Source organism: Prionailurus viverrinus, chromosome D1 (genome assembly GCF_022837055.1).
Source record: "Prionailurus viverrinus isolate Anna chromosome D1, UM_Priviv_1.0, whole genome shotgun sequence".
Lineage (NCBI taxonomy): Eukaryota > Metazoa > Chordata > Mammalia > Carnivora > Felidae > Prionailurus > Prionailurus viverrinus.
Window position 1 is genome coordinate 24,572,030 of NC_062570.1, and position 26,019 is coordinate 24,598,048.

Consider the following 26,019-nt stretch of genomic DNA (forward strand, 5'->3'; position numbering starts at 1 on the left):
TAAAGAAGCCATCGGGCCCCTCCAGATCTGCCTGGATTGTGCAAGCCTCCCTCTCTCTGTCATCTGTGCTCAGCCATACATTGCTACACAAAGCCCCAGAGGTCACATGGTGGCACCTGCCAGAGCTATAGGCAAGTAGATCAGGAGGCCTTTGATGGGTGCTTTGGGGTCAGCCTTGTGTTTTCAAGCCAATGAAACAATGACAGCCTTCCCCGCTATCGAAGCAGAGCCCGTTATGAAAATCCCAGAAGAGGACTATCCCTGTAGATTCCCAAACGAAAAAAAGAGAGCTATTTCAAAATAAGCTATTTAGGAACTATGTTCCTTCTCCATTCACAGAAATGGAGAAGGCCGGGTGACCCCCCCAAATATTTTCTATTTCTTGTACGCGGAAGAACATTCTACAGTTAGCTCCTCCAAGGCAAAAAGGGGCTGCTTGCATTGCAAGACCTGCTTCTGTGAACACAAAAGTATCTGCCCATATACAGATGAAAGACAGTTCAACCAGAAAATGTCTGAGTTTGCCGTGCTGGAAAGTACACCTATGTATTAAGATTAATTTGGTATCTGAAACACTTTGTTAAAGCTTTACCATTAATCCTTACGAAATGTAGGGATTTTGCTGCCTGTATTCAGACTGATTTTTTTCCCCACCCCTGGTTCTAAATACTGTAACGATTAAAATGGTGAAGATCCTGAGGCACGGGGCAGGATTACTCCATTCATTTCACATGGGGGAGCTCAGACCAGACCTGAGATTCACATTTCAAGGACAGGAATGTCCAGAGGGACCAGTTAGCTGACTTTCCTGTGAAGGGTCATTTCGTCTTGAAAATCAGTGCCTCAATTTCAGTTTGGAGTTTTCACCTTCAATTTCCAAGTAAAAGTAGTAGCTCAATGGTTTCCCTTTAGCACCTGTTTTCAAAGAACCATGTATGGTAGTGGCAGTAAGGACTGAAGCATTGCAGGTCACACAACAGGCTTGAGGAAATTCTAAAAGTAGCTGAGAAAATACTCCATCCATGCTTTTGACTTCCTGCAGTTTTCTATTGGTGGTACAAATTGTAAGTTACATACCTCACTCCCCTCTAACCATGATGGCCGGTAGCATCCCAAATGGCTCAAAAACGTAACGTGTTTACAGAGTGAAATAAACTGGTAAGGTGATCCCAGAAGAACTTGCAACACTTGGGGGTGGCTACTTCCGTGACGGCTGTTCTCCCTCCCGTGTTTCTGAATTGTTCCTGTGGGCTTCTGTCTGAAGGCTGGGGAGTAACCCTGACAATTGTTTCATGTTGTTTAATGGATCTTTAAGATCCATTACTCTGTGACCCTTGTTGGGATTGCATACACTTGGATTAACTAGCAAAATTAATACAGCCCTTAATGATAGAAATGAACGATGGAGATCTGAGTGGAGTAGGGCAAAAGCCAATCCAAAACTCCAGACATTCTCTTCTGTCTGTGATGTGCAGGGCAGCGGGCACTTGGACTAGCCCAGAGCAATAATAACATCAGAGATAGACCCCAATCATGGGTGAGACTGGCCAGCCCTCTCCTCCCTCATAGACCAAAAGAGCTTACTTATGCAAAGAAAAGGGAAGGGATCATTCTGTCTGTGAAACACATTAACTTCCCTTACTGATGTGGCAGTGAGCAGAACTCTTTCCCCCCAAACGAGTTTTCTTTCTTGGACCAAGAATGAGGAGGAAAATTTATTAGACTAAGGATCTCCCTGCTTTTGTCACCACTAATCACATGCACACGTGCATGCACGCGCGTGTGCGCACACACACACACACACACACACACACACTCAGTCCTGAGGATGGTGTATCATAGTTGAAGAGCCTGTAGGTAGTTAGCTACTCAGTTTTTAGCATAATATCCATGAGCTCCTGGGTGTCAAATGCTAATCCAGTATTCTGGTGCTTGACCCTACCTCCAATATACAGATTACTTTAACCCCATTTTATTTTATTCAGTATTTCTTCATCCATTAACTGATTCATTCATTTATTTGCTCAATAATTATTCATTCATTGAGCATCTATGACTTGCCAAACAGGCTGCCAGTTGATGAGGGTACAATTATACACTGAGTCTCTGCTTTCAAGAATGTCTCATCTTTAAAAAGAAACTTTTTTTTAAGCCTTACTTACTGTTGAGAGAAAGAGACAGAGCACAAGCAGGGGAGGGGCAGAGACAGAGAAGAAGACACAGAATCCGAAGCAGGCTCCAGGCTCTGAGTTGTCAGCACAGAGCCCGACGCGGGGCTCAAACCCAAGAACCATGAGATCATGACCTGAGCAGAAGTCAGTCAGATGCTTACCCGACTGAGCCACCCAGGCGCCCCAAGAGTGTCTCATCTTGAATAGAAAACGTGATACTCGCATATGTTATGAAGGAGAAAATATTAAGTGAGTTGCAGGAAGTAGGGTGAATCAACTATTACAGCTCTGATAATGAAAAAGAGAAAAGGTCTTGTAACACATGTGAGAGGAGATAGAAGGATAAAAAGGAGACAGGTTGCCAGGTTCTCGAGAGGTCAAAGAGTGTACCATACTTAGGGCTTAGTTCCAGCAAACACACATTTCTATCAATGCTGGGTCATTTTTAAGGTGATTAATGAAATAATCACAGACAAAGATTGGTGGGTTAGTAGAGGTCTTGGTGCGGCAGGTTGAAAAATGTGGGTTGTATACCATAACAGCAAATAAAAGTATGGGGTGCCTGAGTGGCTCAGTTGGTTAAGCAGCTGAATTCAGCTCAGGTCATGATCTAATGGTTCTTGAGTTCAAACCCCACACTGAGCTCTCTGCTGTCAGCACAGAACCCGCTACAGATCCTCTGTCCCCTTCTCTCTCTGCCCCTCCCCCACTCATTCTCTCTCTGTCTCTGTCTCTGTCTCTCTCTCTCTCTGTCTCTGTCAATAAGTAAAAAAATAAAAGCAAATAAAAGTAGTATCAAACATATTGTATTTTGGGGGGGAAATCAACACAGAGTAATGCACATGAAGGAGTGTTCATTATATGTGTTTTTTTAAACTACATTTTGGGCTCATTTGGGGGGAGTATATTGAGTGAGCATACTTTGTGGTTATCACAACAGTCAATATTTTATGCTTAACATCAATCTGGTAGACGGGTTCCTTGTCAACTTCACATTAAATGATCTACCGCATGGCTCATAGTATATTTAAATTAATTTATCATTTTTCCCCAAGTTCTTATTGAGCACTTAATACGTGCGAAGTGTCCTTCTGGGGATCAGGGATTCAGTGTAAAAAAGAGAGAAGACTCTCTTCTCGGAAGGAATATTTTAAATTATAATTTGATATGTATCATAATTTCAAGCGGCAAGTATTGCAAAGAAAACTTTCATAGGATAAAGTTTTGACTATTTTGAATTGGGAGACTATGAAAGTCCTACCTGAGAAGGTAAACTTTGAGGAGGGCTCACAACGAGGTGAAGGAGCAAGGCATGTGAAGATTTGGGGGAAGGAGTGGGGATTTCAGGCAAAAGGACTAGCAGATACAAAGGAGATCAAATAGGGCCTTGTACACCATGATTTCAGGAATTTGATCAAGGTTTCAGCCTGAAGGACAGGTGTCAGAGGATTTGTCGCTAAAGATCATTCTAGTTGCCACGCAGAGAACAAAGCAATTCGGGTGAGAGATGATGGTGGCTCAACAGAGGGTCTAGTGGTGAAGGATGTGAAAAATATTCTTGCTGTGTTGGGGAAATGTTTTGAAGCTTGAGCCATCGGCACCGGCTCAAGGGTTGAAAATGGGGCGTGCGAGCAATTCTATATGGAACTAAGCAACTAGGGGGATGGTTTGACTGAAACGGATGGAGCTAAGTCAATTGCAGGGTGGTTGAGAGGTTCATTTTTGAAAGTTAAGGTTCAGGTGAGGAGGCAGATATATACCTGGAGCTTCAAGGAGAAGCTGGAGATAGAAACACATCTTTGGGACTGGATGAGATGAATCAGAGAGAGAGAGAGTTTAGTGGAGGAAAGATGGTTAAGGAATAAACCTGAGAAATGCCAGCATCTTTACAGGTCGGTAAAAGAGGGAGGGACAAGCAAAGTCCACAGAGTATGTGTGGCCAAAGATGCGAGTCCAACAACTTCAGTGGAGCCAGATGAAAAAAATGTCACAAGAGGGAGAAGGCAGATCTGCTACCTTCTATGCCTCCAAGAGGCCACTGAAGACTAGGCTTTATAATCCAGATGCAGGTGGTGACGTAGACAGGATTAGCGTCATATTGACAGAGTGCCACGGAATATAGTGGAGTCAGTCCAAAAAGGCACTTGGGGTGAAGAAATAAAAATAGGATCAAACATTCTTTGGGGTGTTTTGCTATTAGGGAAGTAAAATTATTGGAGGGTAACTGGTTCTTTCAGGTGAACTACATCGCTGCATAAAATGGTGCGCCGGTGTGCTTTTGGGAATGACCGCTCGCCCACTAGGGAGGGTCAACTTGAGGCCTAAGAGAGAGGGGATAACTGAGGAGCTCATTTGCCCAAGAAGCAAAGTCCCTGAGAAGCCTGGAGGAGATGGGGTGCCGTGTTCAAGTTTAGATCTGGCTTTTGCCAAGCAGCCCAGAGCGTGCAGTCATTGCAACGGGACGGCAGGCAGAATAAGGGGCACAGATTGAAGGGAGGTTGGCGGATTGGGTGGTGGGAAAATGATGAGGCCCTTCGCTAATTAAATGTTCAATTGAGGGAGATGTTAAAACATCAGTTCTAGAGAGAGCCAAGGGAGGAAATGAGCATAAGCAAAGTAGCCAGGAAAAAGGCTCCCAGGCACATAGCAGCCCCGAGTGAAGCCCACGAACACAGCTCCTGGAAAACAGTAGGAGCAGACGGGACCAGCCTGCCAGGCAATTCTCCTGAGGTGGGGGGGGGGGGGGAGGGATCCCAGGGGAGCCCTTCTTCGGTAAAGGCTCCCATCGAGCCTAAGGCCGATGCACCATCTGCCAAACGCCTCTGCAGAGTCAAGCCAAAGGGCAGTCTTGCCCAGGCTGAGGAAGCAAGACGCTGTCCACAGGAAGCATGCCCGTGTGGGTCCTTCCACCCAGATCCAACACACAAACCCATGAGCTCTTGGCAGTTTTGTGGGAAAGGCGGAGGCGGCGCGTGGTCAAGGAAAAAGCTGGGGACAGGGATTCACGTTCTTTCTCTTCCCCAACTTGCGTGTCATTCTTGAACAAAAACAAGACACAGACAAGTCTTCTGACTTTTGATATGAAAGGTTGTGAAAAAAAAAGTGTCGCTAAGAGCTATGGGGAAAACATGCTAAGAGTGTAGGTCTTATGTTAGGATGTCAAGTGTTTTTAACACGCACAAACAACAATAATAATAATGACAAGAGTAATAACAATGAAAATAATAATGAGAGGGTGGGATAAAATTTCGGGAGATGATGGGTATGATTTTGGTGGTGATGGTTTCATAGGTGTATACTGATCCCACACTCACTACATTGTGTGCATTAAACGTGTACAGCTTTTCACATGTCAATCATACCTCAATAAAGTAGTTTAAAAAAATGAGGGTTGTGAACAGCGCAGTAAACCCCTTCATGAAGCCTGCAAGTCAGGCCTCGCTCTCCTTCAGCAGGGTCCCTGCTCCTGAGAAAACAGGCCAAGCTTCCATTTCTCTCCCAGCCTGAGAGGCACTGAGAGGAGCAACCATTGTTGTGACAATTGAGCAGCAGAAACTGCAAATTTCTGAGGAAGTTCTTTGAAATTAGGTCAATCGTGTGCATACACCCAAAATAGAGTCGCCATTAAGGGCTTCCTCACCGAAGAGAACTGAAAGCTGGTCTAAGTACTCCAAAGAAAATGGCCGAAACTGGCTTTTACCACTTGCTTTGGTAATGGCACTCAGGATGAATATATAGGGAAAAAATGTGGAACGTGTGTACCAGTAAGGGAAGGTTGCAGCCATTTTCTTTTGGAGCCACTGACAAGTTGATACCCTTTAATGGACTTGTCTTATGCTGGCATCATATGCTTTTGCTATTGCAAAATTGTCCCAATTACCCAAGAAAAGGGCGAAAGAGACAAATACACAGAAAACTGGCCTTTGAAGGTCATCTCAGCCAGAGAATAATTTGGTTTGTTTAAGACTCTAGTGTCTATAGAGCATTAATTTATGTTTTATGTTGAGCCAGAAAAAAAAAATCCTCTTCATTATAATAGAAAGAGGTGCAATTCCCCAGAGTCTAAGAACTTCCAGATAATTCTAGGTACTTAAAGGCTAAAATGGAGCCATGACAGACCCAACTAAAAACATACAGTTTTCAGTTTCTCCAGCCGGAATATTGAGTTTTCTCTATAAGAAAATATATAGAACTTAATTTTCCTCAACTATTTAGGAATTTTACCTTTTGTTTTATTTTATTTTTATTTTATTATTATTATTTTTTTACTTTCTGTCATAAATTTCTTTTGATGCCAAGTGGAGTGTTGGAAAAAGATCAATAATTTTGAGCTTACAGCGTTTTATTGATCTCCTTTTCTCTTTTTAAATTTTTATTTGTCTAAAGGAAAAAAAAACATAGGAAATGGGTTAAAGAGGGGAAATCGTGATTTTTCTTTACTGGTCTTTTTTTTTTTTTTTTCCTTTCTAAAGTGTAGTTCAAACAAAAACTTTTCTGCCAAAGCAGTTAGTGGTACGAATCAAAGTGTCTCCTTGCCTTGTTGGCAAAAGCAGGCATCTGACTGTTGGGTCCAGAGACCAGGCTTTCATTACAGAGGAGACCAGTGCTTTGTTAACTTCAGAACATACTGAGGCAGAAGGGAATTTCAACTTGGCCTCTTTCCTATTCTCTGTACTATGTAATGCTCAAACACACACCAGCCCTTCTCGAAGAGGTTAGGATGTAATTAGTGCCTTATTAAGGAGGATTGTATGATCTTCCTTGGAGATGTTTAATAGAAGAACGGAATCACTGAGAGAATTTTGGTGTAAGGGACTTAGCATTTATGAAGACTGCTATATACCCCTCCCCCCCCCACCACACACACAAGGGACTAAAAATATTTCACTTTTTCTCATGGTAACAAAATCCCTGTGAGTTACAGAACCTTGTGTCCATGTTACCAGTGATATAACTGAGGCTCACAGGGCAAGAACATCTAGGTTACCTCTGCCTTAGTTCTGAATCTCTCTTTTGGAGACCCTTTGCCCTCTTTTTCCCCTCTTCTGTCTCCTCACATTTAGCCTCTGCTCCTGAGATTTGATTCCAGGAATAGTCAGGCTGGAACTCATGGCTGGAAATCCCAGTACCCTGTTTTCCTGATGGAAAGCACTGGGATGCAGGCCTCCCTGGTTAATGGGCGGCCAAAATCTGCCCTCTGATTCCCTCCACCCTGTTCTACGCTGGCTACTTTGACCTAATATGGCTGCTTACTGCTCACCAGAGTTGCAGTCTCTAGAACAACAAATCTTCAGAGGTTCTGTCTCTCCACTTAAAGAAGTTCTAGAGTCCTGGTTTCTTCTATTTCATAAATTTAATATTTCTCAAAGCATTATGATAGCATGTGAAACAAAAGCTAAGAAAAAGCACAAGAGTAGAAAATATTTACGTGTGACAGATACAGATACAAAGGAGGAAGCGATGTCACTGGGTGTTGGTTTTAGAACTGGTCTGGAAGCCCAGCCTAGATACTCTGTGGTTGCTTTAGGGGAATCATTCATTGTTGCTGGTCTGAGGGTTGGGGAAAGACTCAGAACGTGTTTCTTTAGCCTATCTCCATGCAGCTTCATTTGACCAACTTCTTCCTATTCTGATCTTCGGCTCCTGGAGGGAAAAAAAAAAAAATGGATTTCTCTCTGAGTCCTTACGATTTGGTGAAATTTAGAAGATACTATGTTGACCATATTTTCTTTTCCTTTGTCCTTGTCCAGCAGTATCCAATGGGAGTTCTACCCTGACTCTAGCCCTGTTGTTCTTTATAGCTTATATATTTATTTTGAGAGAGGGAGGGGGGTGGGAGAGAGAGAAAGAGAGAGAGAGAGAGAGAGAGAGAGAGAGAGAGAATCCCAAGCAGGTTCCATACTGCCAGTACAGAGCCAAACACGGGGCTCAAACCCAAAAAGCATGAGATCATGACCTGAGCCAAAGTCAAGAGTTGGATGCTCAACTGACTGAGCCACACAGGTGCCCCAGCCCCAGTATTCTTTTACGATTTCTCAAAAATCTATTTTTGACTTTGTGTTAAAGTTGGTTTGTCCCCTGTGGCAAAGCTCAGCTTTTTCACCTACTGTTCTAAGTCAGTATCTGAAATTAAATTCTTCAGTGATTATGAGTATTTAGATAGTGTGCATGATTTTTAACTGGACTTTTCCCTCAGAGCCATGGTCAAAGATAGATGCTCCTCATCTCTCAGGAGTGGTGCAGCCAGGCAGTTAAGAGCACACATTCTCGAATGACACTGCTGGAGTTCAAACCTCAGTCCTGCTAATTGGAAACAGAAGAGAAGGACTGACTGCTTTGGTTTTCTCATCCGCAACAGAGGGGTGAAAATATAGCACAGTGGTTGAGAGACTTTTCCTTGAAGGATCAGGTAATAAATATTTTAGGCTTTGCAGGCCAAGGGATAAATGAAGGAGATTGTGTGGGTACTTATATAAGCATGCAAAATGTAACCACTTGAAAACGTAACAACTATCCCCAGCTCACAGGCCATAATAAAATCGTCAGCTGCATATATGTGTCACCAGGATTTCAGTTCCCTTTCTGGGCTGCGAGAATGCCAGATGGAGCTCTGAGTTTCTGTGTCTACCACCTTGTTTCAGCTTTGGTTTCAACAAGCAATGACAGTGGGTCTTTAAGCGGACACGTATAAATGCAGAAATCAAGCTCAAAGATGTGAAGTCACTTAACTAAGGATAATATGGTGAAGTTAGAGTTGAGCTTTAAATGCAGTTCTGTCTAGCTGCAGAACTCAAAATTGCAAACTTTTTTCCCCCACCATCCTTTCCAGTCTCCCTCTAACTGCTTCCTCCACCCCCGGAGACAAGTACGAAGTCTTAGCCAATCTTTCCCATACATGATTCTCCTGGTGGTTAGGGGTTGAGGTGAATGATGGCAACAGTGGGTCCTAAGCAATCTGAGGCTGAATGAGCAAGTGACTGAAGTTGGCCAAAGTCAAAAACGGGGTGAAATTGTGTGCTGGCTCACAGATACGGCTCTATCTTGCTCTATGAGGTGAGGCTTCTAGAGTTATGTAAGGCTGGGTGGTATAATGGGAAGAGCTTGGGGTTTGGCTTCATAGCCAGACAGACCTAATTTAAATCTCAGCTTGGTGGCTTCAAAGCTTCATGAGCTAAATTACTTCCTATCTCTTATCTGCCATTTCCCGATCTCTAAAATGGTGACACTGATGTCTACCTCATAATTTTCTCATGCAGGTCAGTTAGTGAGAACTTCCATACGACAGTTACACAATCCACAGAACCCAGTAAGTATTCAAAAATGACATCATTATCTCACTGATTGCCTAGAGTCAGTTGATGTCATCATTAACTGATGCTGTATTGTCAGGGCCGGGGCTTGGAATTGGATCTTCCATGTACTGGACCGACCACTTTCTGGGTATGACTACTGAAAAGCTACATTTTAGCAAGGCGTTATCAAGGCATTATCTTCAAAACTAAAGAGCAGTTTGATATGAAATGTTCCCCAAAGGAGTTAGACGAGAGATAAAAGAAACTGTCATCATAACATGGGGACAAGTTTTCAGGTAAGTCTATCATTTTGAGTCTTTTAAAAGAGGTATCTCCTTTTAAAGTGACAGTCTCCTAATAGCCTCCTCTTAGGTACTCAGATGCTCTATGATTATACGTGAATTATTTTCACCTACGTATTTTTGTTCTCATTTTTGAGATCTCTGTTTTACATCTGAGCCCTTTCCAAAATTCTCTGTATTTTTATAGGATCTTGGGTATTTAACCTTCTTTGATTTCATTTTTTTACTTTTAGTTTTAAGACTGCCTGAGTGGAAAAGCTTGTTTTCATCTTGACCCTGCATTTGCGCCCCTGTCAGTTATACTCAGGAAAAAAAGCGGTGCATTAATTTAATAGTTATTTATTAAGCATTTGTGTGTGTCAGATACTGTTCCCAGATCTGTGGATACAGGCATGGAGGAGCAAGAAAAACACACATCCTGCCCTCTGGAAGCTCGTGTTACACTGACACCTATTTATGAGCGTGTCGACCCAACTTACATTAACCCTTCTAAACAGCTAATGGAAAGCCAATATAATGGCTCATATTTCCATTAAAAGTTATTATTTCCATATTAAACCTTGCAATGGATAAAGATACAATAAAATTAATATTAATGCATTTTTTGACTGCTTAACTATGCACAAGGCACTTGGGTAACATAAGTGTAAAATGTAGCCCTTAAAATAACTCATATACATTCGAGTTGGGCAGAACAAACACAAAAATAGAGGTAAACAATATCACATTCAAGTAATAAATTAAACAATGCTAAGAAAAGTTGTCATGGGGTTTGGACATTCTTGGAGGCTCATTACCATGAGACTTTCTGTGAATTCACACAATGAATAAGGAGCAGGAAAGGCAATTTTTGTTTTTGCTCCTTTTTTTTTTTTCTTTCACTGTGAGAGGAGAAAAAAAAATCTTAGGAAATAAAGCCATTCTTCCTCTTTTCTTTGTAAAGACCTGTGATGACCTCTCTTCCAATCAGGATAGGGTTTCCCTTGGCAACCACATCACTTATCCCCCTTCCCCCAAAGGCTCTGTAAATAAAAATTATTTCTGAAGAGACCAACTAAAGATCACTCTTTAACAAATTATATGCTTTGTCTCTCTCCATATTAGATGTTGACATGGACTCTTATTTAAAGGAAATACCATTCTTATGCATTATAAACATTTTGAGAAATAGCTTGAATAATTTAAAAACATATTTACAAAAGAATTATTGATAGCCTTTAATAGGGTAACTTGGAGCCCTCAAAGACTTCTGCCTTTTACATTTAATCTCTCCTGTTAGATTCATCAAATATAACCTCATTCTGGCTTTAGATATAATTAAGGACAAATGGCGAAATCAGGTAGAATATTATGGCCTCACAAGTCAGAGTTAAGTACATATAATTAAAATGTATCTAAACAGAACATAAAATGGTTTGAAGAGAGAGAAATAAAGTATTTCCTTGAAATCCAAGTGAACTTTCTATGCAGAAACATGAGTGAGATGAACATTATCATATGGATATTCTGAAATCAGGTTTAATATATATTTAAAGAAATAACATCAGTTGCAATGAATAGTGTTTTAGTGGTTTTTAGTAACATAATGTAACATTTTATACCACTTACTTCACATCAGTGGGGATGCAGATTTATATATTTTTTCAAGTTTATTTTATTTATATAAGAGGGAGAGAGAGAGAGGGAGAGAGAGAGGGAGAGAGAATCCCTTGCAGTCTGTTCTGACAGCATAGGGCTCCATCCCATGAATGATGAGATCATGACCTGAGCTGAAATCTAGAGTCAGACCATCCTATTGGGCTGTCCAGGGGCCCCCAGACTGATATTTTAATAATATATTTAATAATTAGACTGGTTAGGAGAATCAGAAACAAGGGAAAAAATACTGAGTCAGCCTGTCTTCTTCTTTCCTCTTCAAGAGAAATCTGGCTGGATCAGGTCACTCTGACGCTGTTTGGAATGCTGCTAGGCTTAGCCTTCATTTTCCCCACGAAAGGGAAGAAATGGGTATGCAAGTATTCTAAGACCACATGAACAATCTCTGTCCTCTCTGGAGTCCTTTTACTTCCCATCCATTCAGAGCTGCACCCTGACGACTATGTGCCTTCCTTTCTGAAAAGCTGAATATGCAATAGTTCTTATATGCAATGAAAATATGAAAAGTTACCTAGAAAAAAAATCCCATTCGGGGCACCTGGGTGGCTCAGTCGGTTAAGTGTCCGACTTCAGCTCAGGTCATGATTTCATGGTTCATGAGTTCTAGCCCTGCGTCGAGCTCTGTGCTGACAGCTCAGAGCCTGGAGCCTGCTTCAGGTTCTGTGTCTCCCTCTTTCTCTCTATGCCCCTTCCCTGCCCCCCCCATCAAAAATAAACATTAAATATTTTTTTTTAAATCCTGTCCAACACAGAAGTGTTTGAGGAGTTGCAAAATGAGTGGAATGTTTATGCCTCTGATGAAATGATTAATTGTAATTGAAACAAAGACTTCATGTCTCCCTGTGGCCATAGCCTCCTTTTTCAAGGAGGCTCACTATGAGCCAATCAGGGCCTCAAGTTTCCCCCAGATGACTGCATTTCCTTGTTAATTCATGCCCAAACTAACCACGAGTCTAGTCATTCCAAAGAGCTACCTGTTTTTGTTCTTAGTTACAATGTCATTGCTCAATCTACACTTTTCACAATTGGTCACAGGCCAGATTGCATTTACCAGGCTGTCTGGTCTACTTCCCTCAGTTCCAGGCAACTTAGGTGAGTGCCCAGGCCCGGTTTGCATTTTTAGATTGAGAGGAAAGCAAATCTACAAAGACATTCTTTACCGAAATCTTCTTTGCTAGCCGTCTTTATCAGTCCCCTAAAATCTCTTCTGCAGTGCTTAGCCACCAGAGTACCATGGTGGGGGAAACAGAGGCACAGAAAGAAGGCAAACAGAGTAGGCAAGAGCAAGTGCGTGGGGAGTGTTGCCAGGCCAGGAGGCTGCCATACTGTGAGCTTTCCGAGGACGCTGCATGACAGCGTTGCATAGGCTCTCTCCAAAAATACTATTTGATGGGAAAACGTTCACACAATGGTACCGAGGCAGATCACCCTCCCTCTCATCTGAGCAAAGAAGATGCTACTGGAAAGAAATCATTTAGGCAAATTAGCAGCGGCCACCATTTGTTAGATGCTATCACAGAGCTTTCGGTGGAGCTTTAGGAGTCGGGGGTCAAGAAATTAAGTGTGATTTCATCTCTACTTGGGATAGTTGGGGGCCAGTCTGGAAGGCAAACGATTATCATCCTCTCACTGCTTTTTTGCAATGTCATGAGCCACCTGGACCTTTCCATCAAATATCCTTTGCCATATTTCAGTAGGTCTTACACAAGTTCCGTGCTTTCCAGTATGTTTGCCATCAGATACATCTTCTGTGCTTTCATGATTTTTTTTTTTTTTTAGCGAGAGAGAGAGAGTGTGCCTGTGCATGAGTGGGGGCGGGGAGCAGAGGGAGAGGGAGAGAGAATCTTAAGCAGGCTCCCTGCCCAGTGCAGAGCCCTCCTTGGGGCTCAATCTCACCACACTGAGATCATGACCTGAGCAGAAATCAAGAGTTGGGTGCTCAATTGTCTGAGCCACCCAGGCGCCCCTCTCATGAGATTTTTGTCCTTATTCGTTCAATCATCAAATAATTTGGAGCTTCTATGTGTCAGCCACTGTGCAAAATTCTGAGGATATCATGGTAACCAAAGTATATATCGCCCAACCTCACAGAACTTAGATGTTAAATCTATTGTTATTGACAATAAGAGACAATAATCAAATTGTATGTAAAATTATAACAGTGGTCCATGCCTATAAAAAAAGCTTTAGATGGTGCTTTAAAAATGTTTTTGTTAAATATATAGAGAGAGACAGAGAGAGATGCACAGGACTATAAGAATTTATGACCAAGAGAAATGAAATACTTCCATAATGGTAGACTAAGGACCCCTGAAAGTCCTTTCCACCATAAAAACAGCAAATTAATTGACAAAAATTATCAAACTCAATCTTTTTAGAACTGAAAAATAATCAAAGGTTTTCAACAATATGATCTTGCTTATGAAAAAACAAACAAACAAACAGAAACCTGTTCTCAGTAAGAACAATGGGCTTTCTGGTGTTTTAATGTGTCTGATTCCCACCTCTTCTCTTCTACCCTGCAGTGGCCTTGAAAATGAACAACCTTATGACTACTGTAGCTGTGGAAACCAGCAACCTAGCTGCCACAGGCGGGGGCAGAGTGTATTTGGAACTGTCTAAAAGCCTGTCTACAGAATTACCAGTATTTGACTTGACCCATCTGAAAACTCCAGGAAAAGTTCCATTCATAGTATCTTCCTTTTTTTAACCTGACACAGGGCATACCCTGAGTGAATAACCTTACCCTGAATAATTTGTCAAGGACAATCGGTAACAATTATTTACCATTGCAGCTGCCTGAGGCCACAATACAAGATGAAGATAACAAAAGGCTGAACAAAATCTTAAAAACAAAAAAACAAACGAACAGCCCCCTGGAGGATGAGATGTCAATAGGAGTCTTTGAAAAGCTCTAACATATTCCTGGGAATCTGGAAGGTGATGAACATGTACAGAGGTATGTATATGCCAAGGAAAGACCTGAAAATAACCTGATATCTCGCTTCTGGTTAAACTTAAAGCACTGAATAAGTAGGTAGTCAAGGCTAAGGAAGGACGGTAAAAAACCGACTGAAACATTGACATTGACAGTGTTTCCCAACACACACAGATCCCCTCAACAAGGGTGGGAACACTCATTAATTCAAGGAACTTATAAAAATATCTGTCCAATATTACAAGGCAGTCAGCTAACTGAGCACAGAATTCAGTGGCTGATCATGACAGAGAACACAGATTTTATAAAATTATTACAGAAAAGTCACTAAACAAACAGCTGAAAACAACAATCAACAGCAATGACACCAAACCCTAGGGAGAGAAGGGAATCTTCTTTCCAGAGTTACCACATTATATTATGTAAAATTTCTATTTCTCCACTGAAACAGCTAACTTCAAGTCTAAAGCCATGGAGGTCAGAAAGCCGTAAGATGATGTAGGCACAGGATAGAAAGTAAAAATAAACAAAGAATCTCATGGATCAAGAATTCTATATCCAGCAATACATGCCGACTTCAAGAAGCAAGAAAAATCTAAAATAAACAACCTAACCTTACACCTAAAGGAGCTAGAAAAGGAACAACAAACATAGCTTAAAGCCAGCAGAAGGAAGGAAATAACCAAGATTAGAGCAGAAATAAATGATATAGAAACTAAAAAGAAAACCCATAAGACTTATCAATGTAACCAGGAACATGGTCTTTGAAAACATTAATATAATTGATAAACCTCTAGCCAAACTTATCAAAAAGAAAAGAGAAATGACCCAAATAATATCACAAAGGAGAAAGGAGAAAAAACAACTGACAGCACAGAAATACAAACGATTGTGAGAGAATATTATGAAAAACTCTTTGCCAACAAACTGGAAAACTTGGAAGAAATGGATAAATTCCTAGAAACATAAAAATGACCAAAACTGAAGCACGAAGAAATAGAAAACAAGCAGACTGGTAACCAGCAAATAAATTGAATAAGTAATCAAACAACTCCCAACACACAGAAGTCCAGGACTGGATGCTTCACAGCAAGTTCTACCAAACATTTATTTTTCAAAATTTTTATCTATTTACTTGAGAGAGAGAGAGAGAGAGAGAGAGAGAGAGAGAGAATGAGTGGGGGAGGGGAAGAGAAAAAGGAAGAGAGAAAAATCCCAGGCAGACTCCTCATTGTCAGCATAGAACCCGACATGGGGCTGGATGTCACAAACCGATGAGATCACAATCAAGAGATTGAATCACAATCAATCAAGATTGTGAACCGCAATCAAGAGATGGACACTTGGGGCGCCTGGGTGGTGCAGTCGGTTAAGCGTCCGACTTCAGCCAGGTCACGATCTCGCGGTCCGTGAGTTCGAGCCCCGCATCAGGCTCTGGGCTGATGGCTCAGAGCCTGGAGCCTGTTTCCGATTCTGTGTCTCCCTCTCTCTCTGCCCCTCTCCCGTTCATGCTCTGTCTCTCTCTGTCCCAAAAATAAATAAACGTTGAAAAAAAAAAAAAAAAAGAGATGGACACTTAACTAACTGAGCCACTCAGGTGCCCCTCTACCTAACATTTAATGAAGAGCTAATACCTCAACTGTTGCAGTAAATAGAAGAGGAAGGAAATCTTCCAAATTCATTCTGAGGCTAGCATTTCCCTGATAGCAAAACCAGATAAAGACACCACTAAAAAAGAGAACCATAGGCCAATATCTTTGATGAACATAGATAAAATATTCTCAGTAGAATTTTAGCAACTGAATTCAACAATTCATTAAAAAAAATTATTCACCCCCATCAAGTGGGTTTTATTTCTTAGTTGCAAGGGTGGTTCAATATTGGCCAATCAATCAACATCATGTATCACAGTAATAAAAGAAAGGATAAGAACCATATGATTGCTTCAATAGATGCAGAGAAAGCATTTGACAAATACAACATTCATGCATGATAATAACCCTCCACAAAATAGATTTAGAGGGGTAGGGGCTCCTGGGTGTCTCAGTCGGTTAAGCGTCTGACTTCAGCTCAGGTCATGATCTCGCGGTCCGTGAGTTCGAGTCCCGCATGGGGCTCTGTGCTGACAGCTCAGAGCCTGGAGCCTGTTTCAGATTCTGTGTCTCCCTCTTTCTCTGACCCTCCCCTGTTCATGCTTTCCCTTTCTGTCTCAAAAATAAATAAATGTTAAAAAAAAATAGATTTAGAGGGAACATACCTCAACATAATAAAGGCCATATATGAAAAGCCCACAGCTAATATCATCTCAAATGGGGAAACAGTACTAGAAGTCCCAGCCACAGCAAGCAGACCACAAAAAGAAATAAAAGGCATCCAAATTGGTAAGGAAGAACTAAAACCCTCACTATTTGCAGATGACATAATACTGTATATAGAAAACCCTAAAGACTCCACCAAAAAACTGCCATCGCTGATAAATGAATTCTGTAAAGTTGCAAGAAATCAATGTACAGAAATCTGTTGCATTCTTATACACCAATAATGAAGCAGCAGAAAGATAAATTAAGGTATCAATTCCATTTACAATTGTACCAAAAACAATAAGATACCTAGGAATAAACCTAACCAAAGAGGGGAAAGGCCTGTACTCTGGAGACTATAAACACTGATGAAAGAAACTGAAGATAACACAAAGAAATAGAAAGTCATTCCATGCTCACAGATTGGAAGAAGTGTCTGAATGTCTATACTACCCAAAGCACTCTACACATTTAATCAACCCCTATCAAAATACCAACAGCAGTTTTCACAGAGCTAGAACAAACAAGCTTAATATTTGTATGGAACCACAAAAGACCCCAAGTAGCCAAACAAAACTTGAGAAAGAAGAAACTGGAACATCACAATTCTGGACTTCAAGCTAGCTTACAAAGCTCTAGAATCAAAACGGTATGGTACTGGCATAAAACTAGACACATAGATAAAGGGAACAGAGTAGAAAAGCCAGTAATGAGCCTACATTATATGGTTAATTAATCTTTAGCAAAGCAGGAAAGAATATCTCTTCAACAAATAGTGTTGGGAAAACTGCAAAGCAACATGCAAAAGAATGAAATCGGATCACTTTCTTACACCATACCCCAAAATAAATTCAAAATGGGTGAAAGACCTAAATGTGGGACAGAAAACTATCAAAATCCTGGAGGAGGACACAGGCAATAACTTTGACATCAGCTGTAGCATCTTTTTCTAGATATGTTCCCTGAGGCAAGGGAAAGAAAAGCAAAAATAAACTATTGGGACTACATCAAAATAAAAAGCTTCTGCATAGTGAAAGAAACAATCAACAAGACTAAAAGACAACCTGTGGAATTGGAGAAGGTATTTTCAAATGAAATATCTGATAAAGGGTTAGTGTCCAAAATATATAAAGAACTTCTAAAACTCAACACCTCAAAATTGAATAGGTACAGGGTGCAGCCACATTTTGAGGAAATGATACAGAGTTTTCTCACAAAGTTAAATATAGAACTACCCTATGATCCAGCAATTGCACTACTAGGTATTTACCCAAAGAATATAAAAATACTATTTCAAAGGGATACATGCACCCCGATGTTGATAGCAGCACTGTCTCCAGTAGCCACATTATGGAAACAGCCCAAGTGTCCATCGACTGATGAATGGATAATGAAGATGTGGTATACATTTACAAGAAAACGACTTAGCCATAAAAAAAAAAATGCAATATTGCCATTTGCGATGTTGTAGATGGAGCTAGAAAGTATTATGCTAAGGGAAATAAGTCGGTCAGAGAAAGACAAATACCATATGATCCACACACATGTGGAATTTAAAAATCAAAACTAATGAGCAAAGGGAAAAAAGAGAGAGAGAGGTAAACCAATAAACAGACCCTTAACTATTTTGAACAAGCTGATGGTTACCAGAAGGGATAGGGGTAGGGCGATGGGTCAAATAGCTGATGGGATTAAGGAGAGTACTTGTGATGAGCACCAGGTGATTGATGTTGAGAAGTATTGAATCACTATATTGTACACCTGAAACTAGTATTACACTATATGTGAATTAAGTGGAATTTAAATAAGAACTTAAAAAAATTTTTTAATGTTTATTTATTTTTGAGAGAGACAGAGACAGAATGCAACTGGGTCAGGGGCAGAGAGAGAGGGAGGCACAGAATCCGAAGCAGACTCCAGGCTCTGAGCTGTCAGCACAGAGCCCAACGCGGGCTCAAATCCACGGACCGTGAGATCATGACCTGAGCCGCAGTGGGACCCTGAACTGACTGAGCCACCCAGGTTCCCCAAAATAACAACTTTTAATAAATGGATTCTGTATCCAGCAAAATTATCCTTCAAAAAATAAATGAAAAATTAAGACATTCCCAGATAAACTTTGACAGTTCATTGTTAGTAGACTTGCCCTACAAGAGCTACTAAAAGTGTCCTTCCATCTAAAATGAAAGGAAAGTAGATAGTAACTGAAATCTACATGAAATAAAAGCACTAGTAAAGATAACTGCATACATAATTATGAAGGACAGTATAAATGTATACCTGTGTATTACTTTTTCCATTTCCTACTTGATTTAAAGGACAACTGCATAAACAATAGTTTAAAAAACTGCATTTATGAGTTTATATTGTAAAAGACATAATGTATATGAAAATAATAGCACAAAGTAGAGGTGAGGTGACAGAACTCTATTGGAACAAAATGTTTATATATTATTGAACTCAAGCTGATATTAATTTGAGCTAGATTGTTTTGAGTTAACATAGTAATGGCCAGCCCCAGGACAATCACTAAGAAAATAACAAAAACAACAACAAAAAATAATCTAAAAAAATAACGAGAGGATTAATGTTGCACACTGGGAAACATATATTTTACACCAAAGGAGACAGTAGTGGAGGAACAGAGGAACAAAAAAGACATACAACATATAGGAAACAAATAGAAAAATAGTAGCTATAAATCCTACCCTATCAGTACACACATTCAATGTAGTGACTACACATTCTAATCAAAAGACAGAGCCTGGCAGAATGGATAAAAAGATAATCCAACTAGATGCTGTCTACAAGAGACAGGCTTTATGTTCAAAGACAAAAATAGGTTGAAATAAAAGAATAGAAGAATAAATATCAATCAAACAGTAACCAAAAGAGAGCTGGCGTGGCTATACTAATGCCAAACAAAATAGACTGTAAAACAAAAACTGTTACTAAAGACAAAGAAAAACATTTTGTAATAATAAAGGGTCAACCTATCAGAAAGACATTGCAATTTCATACAAGTATATATTTATTTTTTATTATATATTTATTATATACAGGGAGAAATATACAATTAAATAATAACATCTAGGACGTCAATATCCCGTTTTCAAAAACAGCATAATAAGGAAGAAGATCAACAAAGAAACAGACTTGATAAACACGATAAAGAAGCTAGAAATAACAGATGTGTAGAACATTACACTGAATGCTAGCAAAACACACAATTTTCTCAAGAGTACATGGAGCATTCGTCGGGATAGACCATATGTAAAACAAACCTTGGTACATTAAAAAAAGATTAAATTTCATGAAAAGTATATTCTCTGGCTACAGTGGTTCAAAATTAGAAACAAAATAATTAGGGAAATTCACAAGTATGGAGAAATTAAGCACAGATTGCTAAGTGACCAATGGGTTAGAGATATCACAGGGAAGTCAGAAAATACTTTGAGATAGGGGCGCCTGGGTGGCTCAGTTGGTTAAGCATCTGACTCTGATTTTGGCCCAGGTCAGGATCACTGTTGGTGAGATCCAGCCCCAGGTTGGGATCTAAGCTAACAGCATGGAGTCTGCATGGAATTCACACTTTCTCTCTCTCTCTCTCTCTCTCAAAATAAATAAATAAATAAACTTTTTTAAAAAGGAAATACTGGGGTGCCTGCATGGTTCAGTTGGTTAAACATCCTAATTTGGCTCAGGTCATGATCTCAGTGCTGTTGATTTTGAACCCGGGTCAAGCTCTGTGCTGAGAGCGCAGAGTCTGGAGCCTGCTTTGGATTCAGTGTCTCCCTCTCTCTCTGCCCCTCCCCCCCCTTGCGCGCGCTCTGTCTCTCACTCTCAAAAATAAATAAACATTAAAAAGATTTTAAAATACTTTGACATGAATAAAAATGAAAACAGCATACAATAAGCTTGTGAGATGTCATGAAAGGAGTCCTAAGCTGGAAATTTATAGCTATAAATGCCCATAGTAAAAAAGAAGACTGCAGAGAAAGAAAAGCAAATTAAGCCCAAGCCCACTGAGGAAAGGGAATAATAAATATTTGAGCAAATATAAATAAAATGGAGAATCAGAAAATGATAGAGAAAAATAAATGGAAAAAATTCCTTTGAAAATATCAACACAATTGGCAAAACTTTAGCTAGACTAAGAAAAAATATAGAAGGCTTAAATTACTAAAATCAGGAATGGTGATGGGGTGTGGGCATATCTACCAACTTTACAGAAATAAAAAAATTTTGAAGAAATAATATGAAGAATTGTAGGCCAACAAATTAGGTAATGTGGATATCCATATGCAAAAGACACAGATATGCAAAATCACACAAACTACTGAAAGTTATTCAATAAGAAATAAATTCTGAATAGATCAATAGTGAGTAATGAAATTTAATTGATTACTAAAATCTTCTCACAAAAGACAGTCCAGGCCCAGATGGCTTCATGGTAAATTCCACTAAAGGTTTATTTTTTTTTATTTAAAAAAAAAAAATTTTTTTTTTCAACATTTATTTACTTTTGGGACAGAGAGAGACAGAGCATGAACGGGGGAGGGGCAGAGAGAGAGGGAGACACAGAGTCGGAAACAGGCTCCAGGCTCCGAGCCGTCAACTCACGCACCGCGAGATCGTGACCTGGCTGAAGTCGGACGCTTAACCGACTGCGCCACCCAGGCGCCCCTCCACTAAAGGTTTAAAGAAGAAATAATGTCGGGGCGCCTGGGTGGCTCAGTCGGTTGAGCGTCCGACTTCAGCTCAGGTCAGGATCTCACGGTCCGTGAGTTCGAGCCCCGCGTCGGGCTCTGTGCTGACAGCTCGGAGCCCGGAGCCTGCTTCCGATTCTGTGTCTCCCTCTCTCTCTGCCCCTCCCCCATTCATGCTCTGTCTCTCTCTGTCTCAAAAATAAATAACATTAAAAAAAAAAATTTAAAAAAAAAGAAGAAATAATGTCAATACTTTACAAATTTAATAAAAGATGTGAACGCTTTCCAAATCATTTTACGACACCTTATAACCCTGATTCCGAAACGAGACAAAGGTAACACAAAGAAATAATACACTGTTACCCATTACGAACATAAACATGAAAATCCTCAACAAAATATTAGCAGCCTGAATCCAGCCGTTCAGGAAAAGATTTGTACACCGTGACCAAGTGGAAGTTATTCCAAGAATTCAAGATCGGCTTATTATACAAAAAAAAAAAAAAAAAAAAAATCAATAAGTATATTATGTTATATTAATAAAATAAAAAAGTAAAGCCACATGATCATCTCATTAGATACATAAAAAACATTTGAGAAAATCTAACATCTCTTAATAATAAAACATTGAAAAAGCTAGGTTTAAAAGGGAATTTATTCATTCTGATAAAGAACACCCATGAAAAACCCACAGCTAACATCATACTTAATAGCAAAACATTGAACACTTTCCCTCTAAGATCAGGAACAATACAAGGCATCCACTGTCACCATTATTTTCAATATTGTCCTGGAGGCCCTAGACAGGACAATTGGTAAGAAAAAATAAGCAGATGACATTCAGATTGGAATGGAAACAAGAAAACTTTATTTACAGATGACATGATCTTTCATGTAGAAAATTGTTATGAAATTTTTTTGAAAAATTATTGGAAATAAAACCAGTTCAATAAAATTGAAGACACAAGATCAATATACAAAAAGCAATTATATTTCTACACAGTAGCAGTGACCATTCAAAAATGAAGTTAAAAAAATTCAGTAACAGGGGCGCCTGGGTGGCTCAGTCGGTTGACAGTCTGACTTCGGCTTAAGTCATGATCTCGTGGTCCACGAGTCAAGCTCTACGTTGGACTCTGTGCTGACAGCTCAGAGCCTGGAACCTGCTTCAGATTCTGTGTCTCCTTCTCTCTCTGCTCTTTCCCTGCTCTCTCTCACTCTCTCTCTAGCATAGATAAACATACAAAAATTTTTTTTAATTCAGTGACAATAGCATAAAAAAATCAAATACTTAGGAATGAATATTTTAAAAAAGGAGTACAAAATATATTTGAAAACTACAAACTTATTGAAAGAAGCTAAAGAGCATGTAATATGTGGGAGCCATCCCATACTCCTGGATTGGACAATTCAATATTGTTAAAATGACACAATTTCCTAAATTAATTTACCTATTCAACACAATCCCCTATACAATTTCAGCTGCAGTTTTTGCAGAAGGTGACAGACTGATCCTGAAACCCAAATGAGAAGGCAATGACCCAGAGGAGCCAAAACAATCTTGAAAAAGAAGAACAAAGTTAGGGACTCACACTTTCTAATTTCAAAAATTACTACAAAGCGGAAAGTAATCAAGACATCATGGTACCGGCATAAGGATAGACATAGATCAACGGAATAGAATCGAGAGTCCAGAAATAAACCCTTACATTTATGGGTAACTTATTTTTGACAAGGATGCCAAAACTGTTCAGTGGAGAATAAATGGTCTTTTCAACAAGTGGTGCTGGGACAGCTGGAAATCCATGCAACAGAATGAATTTGGACCCCTACATCATACCAAGTATAAAAATTAATTCCAAATGTATCATAGGGCTAAATACAAGATCTAAAACTATCAGATTCTTAAAATAAAACATAAAATAAATCTCTGTGACTAATGGAATTGGTGTTCTCAGATATTACACCAAAAGCACCAGCAGCCAATAATAGTAACAATAATAATAATAAATTGAATTGATCAAAATTAAAAATGTGCTTCAAATGACATTATCAAGAAGGGAAAAAGACAACACACAGAAAGGAAAAAAATATTTTCAGGTTATAAATCTGGTAAGAGATTATATATTTATTTACATATATTTATATATATATATTTTTTTCAAAGTATCTAAAACATTTCTCAAAAATATATATACTAGTGTTTAACAAACACATTAAAAAAATGCTCAACATCTTCTCCCATTCCATCAGCTGCCTTTTAGTTTTGTTGATTGTTGCCTTCATCGTAGAGAAGATCAAAAAATTAAAAATGGAACTACCCTACAACCCAACAATTACACTAGTAGGTATTTATCCAAAAGATACAAAAATGCTGATTTGAAGAAGCACATGCACCCCAATGATTACAGCAGCAACAGATAAATTATGGGAAGAACCCAAATGTCCACTGACTGATGAATGCATAAAGAAGATGTAGATGGGGCGCCTGGGTGGCGCAGTCAGTTAAGTGTCCGACTTCAGCCAGGTCACGATCTCGCGGTCCGTGAGTTCGAGCCCCGCATCAGGCTCTGGGCTGATGGCTCAGAGCCTGGAGCCTGTTTCCGATTCTGTGTCTCCCTCTCTCTCTGCCCCTCTCCCGTTCATGCTCTGTCTCTCTCTGTCCCAAAAATAAATAAAAAAATGTTGAAAAAAAATTAAAAAAAAAAAAGAAGATGTAGAATATGTATACAATGGAATACTACAAGGTAATGAAAAAGAATGAAATCTTGCCATTTGTAACAACATGGATGGAACTGAGGGTATTATGCTAAAAGAAATACGTCAGAGAAAGACAAACATATGATTTCACACATATGTGATATTTAAGAAACACAACAGATGAACATAGGGGAAAGGAAGGAAAACTAAGATAAAAACAGAAAGGGAGGCAAGTCATAAGAGACTCTTAAATACGGAGAACAAACTGTGGGTTGCTGGAGGGGAGAGAGACGGGGGTGTGGGCTAAATGGGGTGATAGGCATTAAGGAGGGCACTTTTAGGGAAGAACACTGGGTGTCATATGTAAGTGACAAATCACTGGGTTCAACTCCTGAAACCAAGACTACACTGTCTGTTAACTAACTTGAATATAAATTTTTTAAAAAATTGCTCAACGTCATCATCAGGCATTAGGGAAGTGCAACTCCAAACCATAATGGGATACCTCTTTATACCCACTAGGATTGCTAAAATTAAAACAAAACCAGAAAATAAATGTTGAAGATGTGGAGAAATTCGAACCCCCATGCATTGCTGTAGGATTATAAAATAGTGCAGCCACTTTTGAAAACATTGTAGCAGTTCCTCAAAAGGTTAAACATAGCATTATCATATGATCCAGCAATTTCACTCTTAAATATATCCCCAAGAGAAATAAAAACATATGTCCATCAAGAACTTGTCCATGAATCTTCATAGTGGTGTTATTCAGAGTATCCAAAAAGTGAAAACAACTCACTATCTATGAATGGATATTCAACTTATGAATGGATAAGAAAAATGTGGATTATTCATACAATGGAATATTATTTGGCCATAAAAAGGAATGGAGTATTTGCTACAACATGGATGGACCGAAGAACGTTATGCTAAGCGGAAAAGGAGGCAGCCACAAAAAGCCATACACTGTATGACTCCATTTGTCTGAAATGTGTAGAATAGTCACATTCGTGGAGACAAAAAGTAGATTCGTGGTTGCCAAGGGCTGATGGGGGAGGCAAAAAGAAGTGACTGCTCGCGGCCCTGGTGTTCCTTCTGGGATGAATGAAAATGTTCTGACATTAGAAAGTGATGATGGCTGCACAACACCGTGTGCACACTAAACACTGAATAGTAAATTGTTAAAGGATGAATGTAACGGTCCATGAGTTATATCTCAAAAAGCTGTCATTTTTTTAAAAAGTGCCTCGATCCAGAGATTTGAGTGGGATAAGCAACCACCCTGATTTGCATGGAACTGGGGTGTTCTTAGAACTCAGGACTTCCGTAGCTAAAGCTGAGAAAATCCCAGACAAACAGGTATGTGTGTGTCAGTGGGACTCAAGGGAGGAATGCTTGAATTAAGATTTGGAGGATAGGATTTCACTTATAGGTGGCATTTAAGAAACAAAACAGATGAACATATGGCAAGGGGAAAAAAGAGACAGAGGGGGATAAAGAAAACATAAGGGACTCTTGAAGATGGAGAACAAACTGAGGGTTGATGGAGGGGAGGCTGGGGGTGGGGGATGGGCTAGAATGGTGGTGGGGATTAAGGAGGGCACGTGATGCAATGAGCACTGGGTATTGTATGTAAGTGATGAATCACTGAATTCTACTCCTGAAACCAATACTGCACCACCTGTTAATTAACTAGAATTTAAATAAAATTAAAAAAAAAAAAAGATTTGGAGGATGGGAGGAAAGTTGGTAAGTTTGGGAGTGCACACTTTGTGGGAAGAGGCAGGGACGTGAGCTTGGTTTGCGCTGAGGCTGGAGAGAGGAGGTAGGGTTCAGGCTTCCCCGCTTAGTGGGGGACAGTAAAGCCTTTTGGTGTTCACATACCTGGCTCCTCAAATGACATCATCTGCATAAGAACTTAGATGGCATCTCATTGCTCTGCTCATCCTCA